The following is an 18,694-nucleotide window of genomic DNA, read 5'->3' on the forward strand; positions in this document are numbered from 1 at the left end:
TAAAGCTTTAGATCAACCAGCTCCCACATGATTATAAATATATGAAGGCACCCAGGCAAAACCAGAACGCTTCAGCTAAGTGCAGCCCAAATCACTAGCCAATAACTGAGTACTTTCGTCTGAAATTTTTATCTTATAATAATTGTCACTTTGGGGTAATCACAGCATTTTGTCTGAGACAAATTAATTGTGCTAATGCACTGGTAGTAAACACAACGTTTAGTAGTAATATATTAGCTGTGCATACTTAAAGCAATGAAGGATTAAATTTCATAAAGTGCAAGTACTTATAATATATTGATTTATCCTGGAAGTTCTTCAATAACATTGAATTTATAAATAAGACAAATTCTAGAATATAAATACGATCCTCTATAGTAACCATTCTTTATTTTTAAGTGTGGATATCATATATTCCATTACCTCTATCCTGTTGCATAAATATTTAATATATAAAAATACAGCATTATTTAATTTGCCATATTTTTCTCATTGTCAGATTTTAAATGCATACTGTTTAAATGCCCAATATTCTTGACTATTTGAGGCTGCATGCAATATTTGTAGTAAGTAAATGCAAACTAATGGTTGACAAAAATCACAATTTCTTAATCCAGATAATCTTTGGATATGCATAAAACAATGAAAACCTAGAATTATTTATGGGCTATAAAGTACTGTAAGCTACAACATACTGTAAAGATTCTTACAGTACTTTATAAATCCCATCTGCCTTAAAGAACATCTATTTAATATTCAGGTTTCTTCATCTGGTAGTTTACTGTATATATTACATATTTATTCATTTATAAAATATAATATTTATCTAAAATAGAGTTCATGTCTAAAGATTTTAGTTTACACAATGAGTACAAAGCTGCATGAACTAGGACATGTATTTGCGCTAAATTTAAAGTTCTACATACTGTCAAGCTCTACCTGGCTAAGTCATTATTGTTCTTCTGCCAAAAACAAAGGTAAGATATGCCAACATAAACACGAAGATACTGCAACATATTCAGTTAGTATCATCTCTTGAACAGCAAATAATTTTTGCAAAAAAAAAAAAAACCCAGAAACTTTTACGAAGCTGGCAGAAGGGTTGTTAAAATACTATTTATATATACAGAAGGCAGATTTCATCAGATCTTCAAGTTGTTAAAACATCTTCATGCAGAATAATTTGATCTTGTTTGTTTTGATTATGTTTGTGTTAATGTTTTTTATGTTTCCTCTGCTCTTCAGACGGTTGTGTGAGATGAAGTTGTGACAATTGGATAGCCATGGAGCTGAGTGCCAAAAGACAAAATAAAACAAATAGAGCCAAGATAAGAAGCGCAGATGAATTCCAGGAGTTGGAATATGGTCAAGAATCAAAATGTATGTTAGTATTAGGGTATATATAATCAGTAATTAGGGTTTATATAATCAGCAATATCATGGGAAACAATGAGCCACAGTCAAATAACATCCTAGAATCAATTACAAAGAAAAAAAAGAACTTTGAGGGTTTTTGAATTTTTTGCTGAGTGACTAATAGGTTCTGAATAGTATGTTCATACTTAGCCTAGATTATGTCATTTAATCCTTACCACACTCTTGTGAGGTAGGTATTCTTGTTTTCACTTTATCAATGAGGAAAGAGGCACAGATAAATTATGTGACTTGCCTAAAGATTACTAACTTTAAATGGTTGAAACATAATAAAATCCCAGTCATGTAAGAGTTGAAAGCCTGTCCTTTAAATTTGGTGTTGTGGTGAGACAAGAGGAGCCTAATTGCTGAGCTAAACTTTTGCCTCTGCCCCAGAATTATTTTATTAGCATTCCCAATATGTTAATGTGTTTTTGCATTTTTATAAATGAATGCCTGAGACTGGGTAATTTGAAAAGAAAGATATTTTATTGGCTAATGATTCCGCAGGTACAAGCATGGCATTGACATTTGCTCAGCTTCTGGTGAGGCCTCAGGGAGCTTATACTCATGGCAAAAAGTGAAGCAGGAGCAGGCATATCATATGGCAAAACAAAAAGCAAGAGAGCAAGAAAGAGAGGAGGGAGGTTCTAAACTCTTTAACAATAAGAACTTGCTGCAACTCCCATGGGGAGGGCACCAAACCATTCATGAGAAATCCGTCCCCATGACCCAAACATCTCCCGTTAGGCCCACCTCAAATATTGAGTGTCACATTTCACAATGAGATTTGAAGGGGACAAACATCGAAACCATATCACCCAGTCTCACTAGCATTTTATTAATGACTCAGTCTTTAAAATGGCCACTGCCACTATCCCTGGCACTGGTTTGTAAATTACAAATAGAGTGGTGGCTTCTCTGTCTAATGTAACTCTCTAGTAAGCTTGAATTATTTTAATCTATCTATCTATCTATCTATCTATCTATCTATCTATCTATCTATCATCTATCTATCTATCCATCTATCTATCTATCCATCTATCTATCATCCATCTATCTGCCAACACAAAAAGAACAAATCGTGTAATAAATGTTTATTTATTTGCAATGCTTTGGCTAACACCACCCATCAGAGTGTAGTGACCAGCAGTCCAGGAATACCTTGGTCCTCCCAGCGCAGTGGACTCCAAACCTTGTGGAGCCAGAGAAAAAGTTGGGGCTGGATACAAGTTTCCCATTGCTAAAGCTTTCAGTCCAGGAGTTGGGAACTGAGCACTGGCCCCCTAAAATCCAGAAATGAAGCCAGTCTACTGAATCTACCTTAGACCACAATCAAACCCTCAAGGTCATCAAATAGGATAAAAGAAAAAAAATCCAAAGTATGGAAACCTCAAAGATTGAAGAAACATCAGCCCACATAGCTGGGAAAGAACCAGCATAAGAACTCTGAAAACTCAAAAGCCAGAGTGTCTTCTTTTCTCCAAACAACCACACCACCTCTCCAGCAAGGGTTCAAAAATGGGCTGAGATAGCTAAAGTGCCAGAAATAGAATTTAGAATATGAATAGAAATAAAGACCACTGAGATGAAGGAGTACATTGAAACTAAATGCAAGAAAGCTAAGAATCACAATAAAACAATACAGAAGCGTATAGACAAAATAGCCAGTATAGAAAAAAAATTGTAACTTACCTGATATAGGTGAAAAAACACACTACAAGAATTTCATAAGGAAATCACAAGTAGTAATAGCAGAATAGACAAAGCAGAGGAATGAATCTCAAAGCTGGAACACTGGGTTTCGGAAATAAGACAGACAAGAATAACAAAAAAAGAATGAAAAGGAATGAACAAAACCTCGAAGAAATAGGAGATTATATAAAGTGACCAAATCTATGACTCATTGGTGTCCTTGAAAAACACAAAGAGGGTATAAGCAACTTGGAAAACATATTTCACAATATTATCCATGAGACCTTCCCCAACCTAGCTAGAGAGGCCAACATTCAAATTCAGAAAATGCGGAGAACCCCAGTAAGTTACTTCACAAAAAGAACATCCACAAGAGAAATAATTTTCAGATTCTCCAAGGTCTAAACGAAAGAAAAATGTTAAATGAAGCTGGAAGAAGAATCAAGTCACCTACAAAGTCACCCATCAGACTAACAGCCAACTTCTAGGCAGAAATCCTACAAGCTAGAAGAGATTCAGAGCCAATATTCAACATCTTAAAGAAAAGAAATTCCAACCCAGAATTTCATATCTGGCCAAACTAAACTTCAAAAATGAAGGAGAAATAAGACTCTTTTAAGCCAAGCAAATGCTGAGGGAATTTGTTACCACCAGACCTGCCTTACAAGCACTTATAAAGAAAGCACCAATACGGAAAGAAAAGACCATTAACAGCACTACAAAAACACTCTTCTTGTTGTTGATGTTGTTGTTGTTTTTGTTTTATTACACTTTAGGTTCTAGGATACATGTGCAGAACATGCAGTTTTGTTACATAGGTATACACGTGCCATGGTGGTTTGCTGCACCCATCAACTCGTCATCTACATTAGGTATTTCTCCTAATGCTATCCCTTTCCTAGCCCCCCAGCCTCCGACAGACCCTGGTGTGTGATGTTCCCCTCCCTGTGTCCACGTGTTCTCATTGTTCAACTCCCGTTTATGAGTGAGAACAAGCAGTGTTTGGATTTCTGTTCCTGTGTTAGTTTGCTGAGAATTATGGTTTCCAGCTTCACTGATGTACCTGCAAAGCATATGAACTCATTTTTTCTTATGGCTGCATAGTATTCCATGTTGTATACGTGCCACATTTTCTTTATCCAGTCTATCACTGATGGGCATTTGAGTTGGTTCCAAGTCTTTGCTATTGTGCTGCAATAAACATACATGTACATGAGTCTTTATAGTAGCATGATTTATAATCCTTTAGGTATATACCCAGTAAATGGGATTGCTGGGTCAAATGATAATTCTAGTTCCAGATCCTTGAGGAATTGCCACACTGTCTTCTACAATGGTTGAACTAATTTACATTCCCACCAACAGTGTAAAAGTGTTCCTAATTCTCCACATCCTCTCCAGTATCTGTTGTTTCCTGACTTTTTAATAATCACCATTCTAACTGGCTTGAGATGGTATCTCACTGTAGTTTTGATTTGTGTTTCTCTAATGACCCGTGACAATGAGCTTTTTTTCATGTTTGTTGGTCGCATCGATGTCTTCTTTGGAAAAGTATCTGTTCATATCCTTCACCCACTTTCTGATGGGGACGTTTATTTTTTTCTTGTAAATGTGTTTAAGTTCCTTGTAGATTCTGGATATTAGCCCTTTGTCAGATGGACAGATTGCAAAAATTTTCTCCCATTCTGTAGGTTGCCTATTCACTCTGATGACAGTTTATATTGCTGTGCAGAAGTTCCTTAGTTTAAATAGATCCCATTTATCAATTTTGGCTTTTGTTGCCATTGCTTTTGGTGTTTTAGTCATGAAGTCTTTGCCATGCCTCTGTCCTGAATGGTATTGCCCAGGTTTTCTTTTAGGGTTTTTATGGTTTTAGGTTTTACATTTAAGTCTTTGATCCATCTTGAGTTTATTTTTGTATAAGATGTAAGGAAGGGGTCCAGTTTCAGTTTTCTGTATATGGCTAGCCAGTTTTCTCAACACCATTTATTAAATAGGGAATCCTTTCCCCATTGCTTGTTTTTGTCAGGTTTGTCAAAAATCAGATGGTTGTAGATGTGTGGTGTTATTTCTGAGGCCTCTGTTCTGTTCCATTGGTCTATATGTCTGTTTTGGTACCAGTACAATGCTGTTTTGGTTACTGCAGCCTTATAGTATAGTTTGAAGTCAGGTAGCATGATGCCTCCAGCTTTATTCCTTTTGCTTAGGATTGTCTTGGCTGTACAGGCTCTTTTTTGGTTCCATATGAAATTTAAAGTAGCTTTTTCCAATTCCATGAAGAAAGTCAATGGTAGCTTGATGGGGATAGCATTGAATCTATACATTATTTTGGGCAATATGGCCATTTTCACAATACTCTTTCTTCCTATCCATGAGCATGGAATATTTTTCTATTTTTTTGTGTCCTCTATTATTTCCTTGAGCAGTGGTTTGTAATTCTCCTTGAAGAGGTCCTTCACATCCCTTGTAAGTTGGATTCCTAGGCATTTTATTCTCTTTGTAGTAATTGTGAATGGGAGTTCACTAATGATTTGGCTCTCTGTTTGTTGATTATTGGTGTATAGGAATGCTTGTGATTTTTTGCACATTGATTTTGTATCCTGAGACTTTGCTGAAGTTGCTTATCAGCTTAATGAGATTTTGGGCTCAGACGATGGGGTTTTCTAAATATACAATCATGTCATCTGCAAACAGACACAATTTGACTTCCTCTTTGAATACCCTTTATTTCTTTCTCTTGCCTGATTGCCCTGGCCAGAACTTGCAATACTATGTTGAATAGGAGTGGTGAGAGAGGGCAACCTTGTCTTGGGCTGGTTTTCAAAGGGAATGCTTCCAGCTTTTGCCCATTCAGTATGATATTGGCTGTTGGTTTGTCATAAATAGCTCTTATTATTTTGAGATATGTTCCATCAATGCCTAGTTTATTGAGTTTTTAGCAGGAAGAGTTGTTGAATTTTGTTGAAGGCCTTTTCTGCATCTATTGAGATAATCATGTGTTTTTTGTCATTGGTTCTGTTTATGTGATGGATTACGTTTATTGATGTGTATGTGTTGAAACAGGCTTGCATCCCAGGGGTGAAGCTGACTTGATAGTGGTGGATAAGCTTTTTGATGTGCTGCTGAATTCAGTTTGCCAGTATTTTATTGAGGATTTTGCACTGATGTTCATCAGGGATATTAGCCGGAAATTTTCTTTTTTGTTGTGTCTCTGCCAGGTTTTGGTATCAGGATGATGCTGGCCTCATAAAATGAGTTAGGGAGGAGACCCTCTTTTTCTACTGTTTGGAATACTTTTAGAAGGAATGGTACCAGCTCCTCTTTGTACCTCTGGTAGAATTCAGCTGTGACTCTGCCTGGTCCCGGACTTTTTTTGGTTGGTAGGCTATTCATTACTGCCTCAATTTTAGAACTTGTTATTGGTCATTCAGGGATTTGACTTCTTCTTGGTTTAGTCTTGGGAGGGTGTATGTGTCCAGGAATTTATCAGTTTCTTCTAGGTTTTCTAGTTTATTTGCATAGAGGTGTTTATAGTATTTTCTGATAGTTGTTCGTATTTCTGTGGGATGAGGGGTGACACCCCCTTTATCATTTTTTATTGTGTCTATTTGATTCTTCTCTCTCTTCGTCTTTATTAGTCTGGCTAGCGGTCTATTTTGTTAATATTTTCAAAAACCAGCTCCTGGATTCATTGAATTTTTTGAAGGGTTTTTCGTGTCTCTGTCTCTTTCAGTTCTCCTCTGATCTTAGTTATTTCTTGTCTTTTGCTAGCTTTTGAATTTGTTTATTCTTGCTTCTCTAGTTCTTTTAATTGTGATGTTAGGGTCTCAATTTTAGATCTTTCCCACTTTCTCCTGTGGGTATTTAGTGCTATAAATATCCCTCTAAACACTGCTTAAGCTATGTCCCATAGATTCTGGTATGTTGTATCTTTGTTCTCATCGGTTTCAAAGAACTTATTTATTTGTGCCTTAATTTCATTATTTACCCAGTAGTCATTCAGGAGCAGGTTGTTCAGTTTCCATGTAGTTGTGCAGTTTTGAGTGAAATTCTTAATCCTGAATTCTAATTTGATTGCACTGTGGTACAACAGACTGTTTTTTATGATTCCCATTCTTTTGCATTTGCTGAGGAGTGTTTTACTTCCAATTATGTGGTCAACTTTATAATAAGTGTGATATGATGCTGAGAAGAATGTATATTCTGTTGATTTGGGGTGGGGAGTTCTGTAGATGTCTATTAGGTCTACTTGATCCAGAGCTGAGTTCAAGTCCTGAATACCCTTGTTAATTTTCTTTCTTGTTGATTTGTCTAATATTGACAGTGGGGTGTTACAGTCTCCCACTCTTATTGTGTGGGAGTCCAAGTCTGTTTGTAGGTCCCTAAGAACTTGCTTTATGAATCTGGGTGCTCCTGTATTGGGTGCATATATATTTAGGATAGTTAGCTCTTCTTGCTGCACTGATCCCTTTACTATTATGTAATGCCCTTCTTTGTCTCTTTTGATCTTTGTTGGTTTAAACTCTGTTTTATTAGAGACTAGGATTGCAACCCCTGCTTTTTTGGCTTTCCTTTTGCTTGGTAAATATTCCTCCATCCCTTTATTGTGAGCCTATGTGCGTCTTTGTACATGAGATGGGTCTCCTGAATATAGCCCACTGATGGGTCTTGACTCTTTATCCAATTTGCCAGTTTGTATCTTTTAATTGGGAATATTTAGCCCATTTACATTTAAGGTTAATATTGTTATGTATGAATTTGATCCTGTCATTACGATGCTAGCTGGTTATTTTGCCCATTAGTTGATGCAGTTTCTTCAGAGTTTTGAAGGTCTTTACAATTTGGTATGTTTTTGCAGTGGCTGGTACCAGTTTTTTCTTTCCATATTTAGTGCTTCCTTCAGGAGCTCTTGTAGGACAGGCCTGGTGGTGACAAAGTCTCTCAGCATTTGCTTGTCTGTAAAGGATTTTATTTCTCCCTCACTTATGAAGCTTAGTTTGGCTGGATATGAAATTCTGGGTTGAAAATTCTTTCCCTTAAGAATGTTGATAGGAGCCCCTCTGCCCAGCCAGCCGCCCCGTCCGGGAGGGAGGTGGGGGGGTCAGCCCCCCCCCGGCCAGCCGCTCCGTCTGGGAGGGAGGTGGGGGGGGGTCAGCCCCCCCACCCGGCCAGCCGCCCCGTCCGGGAGGGAGGTGGGGGGCTCAGCCCCCCGCCCGGCCAGCCGCCCCGTCCGGGAGGGAGGTGGGGGGCTCAGCCTTCCGCCCGGCCAGCCGCCCCGTCCGGGAGGGAGGTGGGGGACTCAGCCCCACGCCCGGCCAGCCGCCCCGTCCGGGAGGGAGGTGGGGGCGTCAGCCCCACACCCGGCCAGCCGCCCCGTCCGGGAGGGAGATGGGGGGGTCAGCCCCCTGCCTGGCCAGCCACCCGGTCCGGGAGCTGAGGGGTGCCTCTGCCCGGCCGCCCCTACTGGGAAGTGAGGAGCCCCTCTGCCCGGCCACCACCCCGTCTGGGAGGTGTACCCAACAGCTCATTGAGAATGGGCCATGATGACGATGGCGGTTTTCTGGAGTAGAAAGGGGGGCAAGGTGGGGAAAAGATTGAGAAATCGGATGGTTGCCGTGTCTGTGTAGAAATAAGTAGACATGGGAGACTTTTCATTTTGTTCTGTACTAAGAAAAATTCTTCTGCCTTGGGATCCTGTTGATCTATGACCTTACCCCCAACCCTGTGCTCCCTGAAACATGTGCTGTGTCCACTCAGGGTTAAATGGATTAAGGGCGGTGCAAGATGTGCTTTGTTAAACAGATGCTTGAAGGCAGCATGCTCATTAAGAGTCATCACCACTCCCTAATCTCAAGTACCCAGGGACACAAACACTCTGCCTAGGAAAACCAGAGACCTTTGTTCACTTGTTTGTCTGCTGACCTTCCCTCCACTAGTGTCCTATGACCCTGCCAAATCCCCCTCTGTGAGAAACACCCAAGAATGATCAATAAAAATAAAATAAAATTAAAAAAAAAAAAAAAAGAAGTTAAATAACTTGTCCAAGGTAAATGGCAGAGCTAGGATGTGAACCCAGGTTCCAAAGCCATTTCCTTACACATTACACACTTCTAGCAGGGCCCAGAGGCACGTGCCTGTAGTCTCAGCTACTCAGGAGGCTGAGGCAGGAAGATTGCTTGAGCCCAGAAGTTCCAGGATATGGTGTGCCATGATCATGCCTATAAATACTCGTTGCACTCCAGCCTGGGCTACATAGTGAGACCCACACCTCTTAAAAACAACAACAAAATCACACACTTCCGCCCCTCAGGAACCCTCAAAGGCACAGGATTCAGGACATGAGTTTTCCATTGTACATGGGGATAGGGGGCAGTGCGTGTCCATCTAGCTTAACACAGAGGGAAGGATGACCCCAGGAAGCAGGGAGACTCGAGTCGACCCAAGTGTCTCATAGTTGGGCTACATTTAAATTTGGAAGAGGGGGCCAGGTGATGCCTAAAGTTTTTTCCTGCATTAAGGGGGTCCGTGAGTCCAAGACAGGCATCCCATCCTGGAAGAGGTTGTGATGTCATTGTGGAGGGGACACATATCTCCAAGTAGAATAGCTCTCTGTGGAACAGTCAGAGAACCTGCAAGGCAACAAGGCAGTAAAGGATCCAGTGTGAGGTCTTTGGGTGAAAACGATGTATGCCAGATAAAGTGCCTTATGGGAAGAAAGAGGCAGGGAGACTTCATGGAGGAGGTGGCGGCATGCTGTAGCAGTAAGGCCTCCTGCAGAGCCCTCAGCCAGCATCACAAAGCTCTGAAGTCTGTTTCAAGCATTTCCCAGTCCTGGCTCCTTTTCTTCAGGCTACTCCTGGCTCTCTTTGTTCCATTTCCCAGACTTCCTCTTCTCAAGTCAGCAAAACACAGGGGAGCAGGGTGGTCAGAGGCTGGGCTCTGACTGGGCTCTGACTACTACTAACTCATGAGTCAGTAGAAAAGCCTTCTGTTCCTGAAAATGGTCTGCAAACTGAATTTGAAGGGAAATTTCGACTTCCCATCCCAAATTATCTTTGCTTAACGTTTGTTTCTTAATTGAGATATAATTCACATGCCATAATATTCACCATTTTAAAATGTACAATTCAGTGGTTTTTAACATATTCACAAATTGTGCAACCATCATCACTATCTAATTCCAGAACGTTTTCATCACCCCAGAAAGAAACCCTGTACCCATTACCAGTCACCCGCCAGCTCTGACAACCAGTAATCTACTGTCTTTATGGATTTGCCTATTCCGGACGTTTCCTATGGATAAAATCATGCACTATGTAATCTTTTATTTGGCTTCCTTCACTCACTGTGATGTTTTTAAGTGTCCTCCATGTTGCAGCACTTCATTCCCACTGGCTCCTGGCTGAAACAGCTTCTGTTTCAGATAAACTGATCCGTATTCATCTGTCTCATTTTCAGGGAGGCATTTTGTTCTGTGACTTCAGCTCTCTGATGGATCTAAGAAAAGTTGTTGATTTTCCAAAAAAAAAAAAAAAAAAAAAAAGAATGTTGAGGCTGGGCATAGTGGCTCACGCCTGTAATCCTACCACTTTGGGAGTTCGAGGCAGGCAGATCACAAGGTCAGGAGATTGAGACCATCCCAGCTAACACGGTGAAAACCCATCTCTACTGAAAATACAAAAATTAGTTGGGCATGGTGGCATGTGCCTGTAGTCCCAGCTACTCAAGAGGTGGAGGCAGAAGAATCACTTGAACCAGGGAGGTAGAGGTTGCAGCAAGTCGAGATCACGCCACTGCACTCCAGCCTCGGCGACAGAATGAGATTCCATCTCAATAATTAAAAAAAAAAAGGTTGAATAATCGCCCCCACTCTCTTCTGGCTTGTAGGGTTCCATCAGAGAGATCCACTGTTAGTCTGACAGACTTCCCTTTGTGGGTAACCTGACCTTTCTTTCTGGCTGCCCTTAACATTTTTTCCTTCATTTTATCCTTGGTGAACCTGAAGATTATATGTCTTGGGGTTGCTCTTCTTGAGGAGTATCTTTGTGATGTTCTCTTTATTTCCCAAATTTGAACGTTGGCCTGTCTTGCTAGGTTGGGGAAGTTCTCCTGGACAATATCCTGAAAACACTTCAAACTTGGTTCCATTCTCCCCATCACTTCCAGGCAAACCAATCAAAGGTAGGTTTGGTCATTTCACATAGTCCCATATTTCTTGGAGGCTTTGTTTGTTCCTTTTCACTCTTTTTTCTCCAATCTTGACTTCACGCTTTATTTCATTAAGTTTGTCTTCAATCTCTGATATCCTTTCTTTAGCTTGATTGATTCAGCAGGGGCTCATAGATAAAACTCCCATCTCCCTGGGACAGAGCACCTGGGGGAAGGGGTGGCTGTGGGCACAGCTGCAGCAGACTTAAACATTTCTGACTCCTGGCTCTGAAAAAAGCAGGGAATCTCCTAGCACAACACTTGAGCTCTGGTAAGGGACAGACTGCCTCCTCAAGTGGGTCCCTGACCCCTGTGCCTCCTGACTGGGAGACACCTCCCAGCAGGGGTTGACACATACAGGAGAGCTCTGGCTGGCATCTGGTGAGTGCCCCTGTGGGATGAAGCTTCCAGAGGAAGGAACAGGCAGCAATTTTTGCTGTTCTGCAGCCTCCACTGGTGATACCCAGGCAAACAGGATCTGGATGGACCTCCAGCAAACTCCAGCAGACCTGCAGCAGAGAGGCCTGTTAGAAGGAAAACTAACAAACAGAAAGGAATAGCATCAACATCAACAAAAAGGATGTCCACACAGAAACCCCATCCGGAGGTCACCAGCATCAAAGACCAAAGGTAGATAAATCCACAAAGATGAGGAAAACCCAGCACAATGCAGCTGAAAACTCCACAACCAGAATGCTTCTCCTTCAAAGGATCACAGCTCCTCACCAGCAAGGAAACAAAACTGGACGGAGAATTAACTTGACAAATTGACAGAAGTAGGCTTCAGAAGGTGGGTAATAACGAACTCCTCCAAGCTAAAGGAGCATGTTCTAACACAATGCAATGAGGCTAAGAACCTTGAGAAAAGGTTAGAGGAATTGCTAACTAGAATAACCAGTTCAGAGAAGAACATAAATACCTGATGGAGCTGAAAAACGCAGCACGAGAACTTTGTGAAGCATACACAAGTATCAAAAACACTCTTAAGTACAGAGCAGTGATACTATGAAGCAACCACATTAACAATTTTGCATAATAACCAGCTAACATCATGATGACGGCATCAAATACATACATATAAACACTAACCTTGAATGTAAATGGGCTAAATGCCCCAAGTAAAAGGAACAGAATGGCAAGCTGGATAAAGAACCAAAGCCATGGGTATGCTATCTTCAAGAGGCCTGTCTCTCATGCAATGACACCCACAGGTTCAAAATAAAGGGATGGAGAAAAATCTACCACACAAACAAACAAACAAAAAATAACCAAAAACAAACAAAAAACAGAAAAATGCCGGGATTGCCATCCTAAGTTCAGATAAAACAGACTTTAAACAAAGATTTTAAAAAGACAAAGAAGAACATTATATAATGGTAAAGAGTGCAATTGCACAAAAAGACCTAATCATTCTAAATACATATGCACCCAATGTAGGATCACCCAGATTCATAAAGCAGGTTCCTAGAGATCTTCAAAGAGACTTAGACTCACACACAATAATGGTGGGAGACAGCAACACCTCACTGACAGTATTAGATAGACCATTGAGGCACAAAATTAACAAAGATATTTAGGACCTGAATTCAACACTAGATCAAATGGACCTGATAGACCTCTAAAGAACTCTCCACTCAAAAACAACAGAATATACATCCTTCTCATCACCACATGGCACTTAGTCTAAAACTGATCATATAATCGGAAGTAAAACACTTCTCAGCAAATGCAAAAGAACTGAAATGAAAACAACTGCTCTCTCAGACCACAGTACAATCAAATTAGAAATCAAGACTAAAAAATTCACTTCAAACCATACAATTATATGGAAATGGGATAACGTGCTCCTGAATAATATTTGGGAAAATAATGAAATTAAGGCAGAAATCAAGAAGTTCTTTGAAACCATAGAGAATAAAGGCATAATGTATCAGAATATCTGGGACACAGCTAAGGCAATGTTAAGAGGGAAATTTATAGCACTAAATGCCCATATCAAAAAGTTAGAAAGATCTCAATTTAACAACCTAACATCACAACTAAAAGAACTAGAGAAACAAGAGCAAAACAACCTGAAGATGATAAATAACCAAATAACCAAAATCGGAGCTGAGCTGAAGGAGACTGAGACATGAAAAACCAATGAAAAGATCAACAAGCTCAGGAACTTCTTTTGAAAAAAATTAATAAAATAGACTGCTAGCTAGACTACTAAAGAAGAAAAGAGAGAAGATCCAAATAAACACAATTAGAAATGACAAAGGGGATACACCACTGACCCCACAGAAATACAAATAACCAGCCAAGAATATTATGAACATCTCTAAGCACATAAACTAGAAAATCTAGAAGAAATGTATAAATTCCTGGACACATACACCCTCGCAAGGCTGAGCCAAGAAGAAATTCAATGCCTGAACAGACCAATAATGAGCTTTGAAGTTGAATCAATAATAAATAGCCTACCAACAAGAAAAGCCCAGGACCAGAGAGATTTACAGCCAAATTCTACCAGATGTACAAAGAAGAGCTAGTCCCATTCCTATTAGAACTATTCAGAAAAATTGAGGAGGAAGGGTCCTGCCCTAATGTATTCCATGAGGCCAACATTATCCTGATACCAAAATCTGGCAGAGACACAACAATACAAGAAAACTTCAGGCCAATATCCCTGATGAACAGTGATGGAAAAATCCTCAGCAAAATACTGACAAACTGAATCCAGTAGCACATCAAAAACTTATACACCATGATTAGCTAGGCTTCATCTCTGGGAGGCAAGGTTAGTTCAGTGTATGCAAATCAACAAATGTGATTCACTGCATGTAAAGAACTAAAGACAAAAACCACATTATGATCTCAATACATTCAGAAAATGCTGTTGATAAAATTCAAACCCCTTCATGCTAAAAACTGTCAATAAACTAGGTAATGAAGGAATATACCTCAAAATAACAAGAGCCATGTATGACAAACCCACAGACAACATCATATTTAATGCGCAAAAGCTGGAAGCACTTCCCTTAAAAATTGGCACAAAGACAAGAATGCCCTTTTTCAACATTCTTATTCAACATAGTATTGGAAGTCCTGGACAGAGCAATCAGGTAAGAGAATGAAATAAGCGCATTCAAATAGGAAGAGAGAAAGTCAAACTATCCCTGTTTGCAGATGACATCATCCTGTATCTAGAAAATCTCACAGTCTTGACAAAAAAGCTCCTTAGGCTGATGAATAACTTCCACAAAGTCTCAGGATGGAGAATCAATATACAAAAATCACTAGCATTCCTATACACCAACAAGAGACAAGCTGAGAGCCAAATCAGAAAGGCAATCCCATTCATAATTGCCACACAAAGAAAAACATACCTAGGATACAGCTAACCAGGGAGGTGAAAGATCTCTACAAGGAGAACAACAGAGCACTGCTCAAAAAGAATCAGAGATGATACAAACAAATGAAAAAACATGCCATGCTTATGAATAGGAAAAATCAATGTCATTAAAATGGCCCTACTGCCCAAAGCAATTTATAGATTCAGTGATATTTCTATTAAACTACTAATGACATTCTTCATAGAACTAGAAAAAAAACTATTTTAAAATTCATGTGGAACCAAAAAGAGCCTGAATAGCCAAAGCAATCCTAAGCAAAAAGAACAAAGCAGGAGGTATCATACTACTAAACTTTAAACTATACTATGGGACTACAGAAACCAAAAGAGCAGGGTACTTGTACAAAAACAACACACAGACCAATGGAACAGAATAAAGCAGAAACAAGACCACACACCTACAACCATCTGATCCTCAACAAACCTGACAAAAATAAGCAATGGGGGAACAATTCCCTATTCAATAAATGGTGCTGGGATAATTGGCTAGCCATAGGCAGAAGATTAAAACTGGACCTCTTCCTTACACCATATATAAAAATTAACTCAAGATGGATGAAAGACTTAAATGTGAAACCCAAATCTATAAAAAGCCTGGAAGACAACCTAGTCAGTACCATCTGGACATAGGAACAGGCAAAGATTTCATGACAAAGATGCCTAAAGCAATTGCAACAAATGCAAAAAATTCAACAAATTGGATCTAGTTAAACAAAAGAGCTTCTTTATGGCAAAAGAAATTGTCAACAAAGTGGACAACCTACAGAATGGAAAACAATTTGCAAACTATTCATCTAACAAAGGTCTAATATTTAGCATTATAAGGAATTTAAATTCACAAGAAAAAAACCATTAAAAATTAAACAAAGGACATGAACAGACTTTTTTCAGTAGAAGACATACATGTGGCCAACAAGCATATCAAAAAACCTCAAGAGCACTGATCATTAGAAAAATGCAAATCAAAACCACAATGAGATACCATCTCACACCAGTCAGAATGACTACTACAAAAATATCAAAAAAATAACAGATGTTGGCAAGGTTGCAAAGAAAAGACAATGCTTATACACTGTTGGGGGGTTGTGTAAATTTGTTCATCCATTGTAGAAAACAGTGTAGTGATTCCTCAAAGACCTAAAAACAGAAATACCATTCAACCCAGCAACCTCATTACTGGGATATACCCACAGAAATATAAATTTTTCTATCATAAAGCTACACGCACATGTAGGTTCACTGTAACACTATTCACAATAGAAAAGACATGGAATCAACCTAAATGCCCATCAGTGGTAGACGGGACAAAGAAAATGTAGTACATATATACCATGGAATACTACGCAACTGTAAAAAAAATGAGATCATCTCCTTTGCTGGAACATGGTTGGAGCTGGAGGCAATTATCCTAAACTAATATACAAACAGAAAGCCAAATACCGCAGGTTCTCAATTATAAGTGGTAGCTAAATGACAAGAACACATGGACACATAAAGGGGAACAACACATACTGGGGTCTATTAGAGGGTGAAGGATGGGAGGAGGGAGAGGATCAGGAAAAACAACTGATGGGTACTAGGCTTAATACCTGGGTGACAAAATACTCTGTTAAACAAACCCCCATGACATAAGTTTACCAATATAACTACCTGCATATGTACCCTTGAACTTAAAGTTAAAAAAAAGATATGACACAATCTATTCCTTGTAAGAAGTTAATGATATATACAAATGGCTTAAGAATATGTAGTTCTCTAAGAGGAATCAAATATTCTAAAATCTATATCCCAGTATATATGAACAAAATATATTTTCATATTAGTAATAGCAGGACCACTTAATAACCAGGTTTACACATGTTAGAAGCAGAGCTAAGCCATGACTGAGGAAATACGGTGAAATACAATTTTGGGGCTTAGCATAAAGCCTCAATACAGCAATGGTTCAATAAACATTCACTATTTTAGTGTTTTATTTGGCCGCTAATTAGTAAAGATCCCAAGGAAAGAAGTATTTCCCAATGGAGGGTGTATTAGTCTGTTCTCATGCTGCTAATAAAAACATACCCAAGGCTGGGTAATTTATAAAGAAAAGAAGTTTAATGGACTCACAGTTCCACGTGGCTGGGGAAGCCTCACAATCATGGCAGAACGCAAAGGAGAAGCAAAGGCATGTCTTACATGGCAGCAGTCAAGAGCGCTTCAGCAGGGGAGCTCCCATTTATAAAACCATCAGATCTCATAAGACTTATTCACTACCATGAGAGCAGTATGAGGGAAACTGCCCCCATGATTCAATTATCTCCACTTGGTCCCACTCATGACACATGGGGATTATTACAATTCAAGGTGAGATTTGGGTGGGGACACAGCCAAACCATATCAGAGGGGAACTTTACACCTCTTATATGAAAGAAAAATATTAGGCATGCCTTTTTTGTTTTCAGGAGAGATCAAGAAAAGAGCAATCTAACTAAGCCATGGCAAGTATTTATTATAAAAGAGTGATGAATATAATGTGATGCAGAAAATAAAGATAAAGTGTTTCTATGAGAATCCAAAAAAGAAGCAGTTATTTCAGGATGGAAATATTAATTTATTTTATCTTAGTTATATCTATGACTGCCAAATTCACTGTTCATTTCTGAGTATATTTTAAGATCAGCCCTATAAGACTGATCCATTTAATTAGAAAGGTCCTTAAGTTACATGGACTGCAGTACTGTTGGTTTCAGATCCTACTGAATGGAAGCAACTCCCCAAGACTCCTGACATTAGTTCCAAAGAAGGCTATCACCTACAAAGTACTATATGATTTAGTGCCCTATAGGTTATCTTTGTCTGCTTGAATACTTGGAACCTTACATTCCAGTTATTCCTTTGCAGGATACTACTACACAGAACCCAGATGCTGTACTGTGAGAAGCCCAAGCCATACAGAAAGCCTGTGTGTGGGCACTCCAGTAGGTAGTCTTAGCTTAACCCATCCTTTGAGTCATCACAGGGCAGCTGCCAGACATGAGTGAAGAAGACTACAGATTACGATAGCCCAGAACTATTTTAATCTTCCCAACAGAAGCCCCAAATATTACTCTATATTCACAGTGTCCTGTCTAAATTCCCAGCCATCAAATTCATAAGCATAATAAATTGCTGTGGCTTTATGCCACAAAGTGTGGGTGGTTTGCAACACAGCAATAGACAGATAGCCAGAATACCAAGGATGTCAAAGTGGCTTGTAAAGGGACATCCTATTACTATATGAAAACTAAAATACTGCAAAAGCCCTAGGCAGGCATACATTTTCATTGTGGCATTATCGATAACAAGGAATAGATACATTTGTAAGATTAAATGAGGCAGAAATGATGTATACATTAATAAAACAGAAAACTATGCAGCCATTAAAATAGCATAAAATGAAGATAGCAATCAGGAACGTGTATGTTCTTAGGTTAAGCTAAAATAGAAACATCAAATAATGTACAATTAGGTGTGCATTTGTTAAAACATATATAATATTTATGAAGAGTACTAAAAGTCTGTGCAAAAGAAAACTTCTGCTAACATTAAGTATTAAAAATTTGAATGATGTTTTACCAGATTTTTAAAATATTTTATAGAGTTATGTTGTCTATAAAAGTGTATATAATATACAGGTAGTTCCACATTTCATAAAGAGTTTGGTAATTAATTCTTCCAAACTGGGTGGGGCCACAGTAGAAAAAAAATGAAGAAATGTTTGCTCTTTTGGATTCTGAAGGGCAGTATTGCCTCTACTAGATATGAAAGAGAGAGAGGGTTATTTCAGCATAGTTCTGCAACATACACACAGATTCCTTCAGTGGTTGGATTTCGGTCACTGACAGAATCTTGAGTCAAGGTCAGAAACTGACTGTCATATCATGCAAACACAGAACATCTATGTATTCTTCCATTTTAAATCCCTCCAGTGTCTCGCATTTTCTATGATAATAGGCA

This window comes from Pan troglodytes, chromosome 6 (genome assembly GCF_028858775.2).
Source record: "Pan troglodytes isolate AG18354 chromosome 6, NHGRI_mPanTro3-v2.0_pri, whole genome shotgun sequence".
NCBI lineage: Eukaryota > Metazoa > Chordata > Mammalia > Primates > Hominidae > Pan > Pan troglodytes.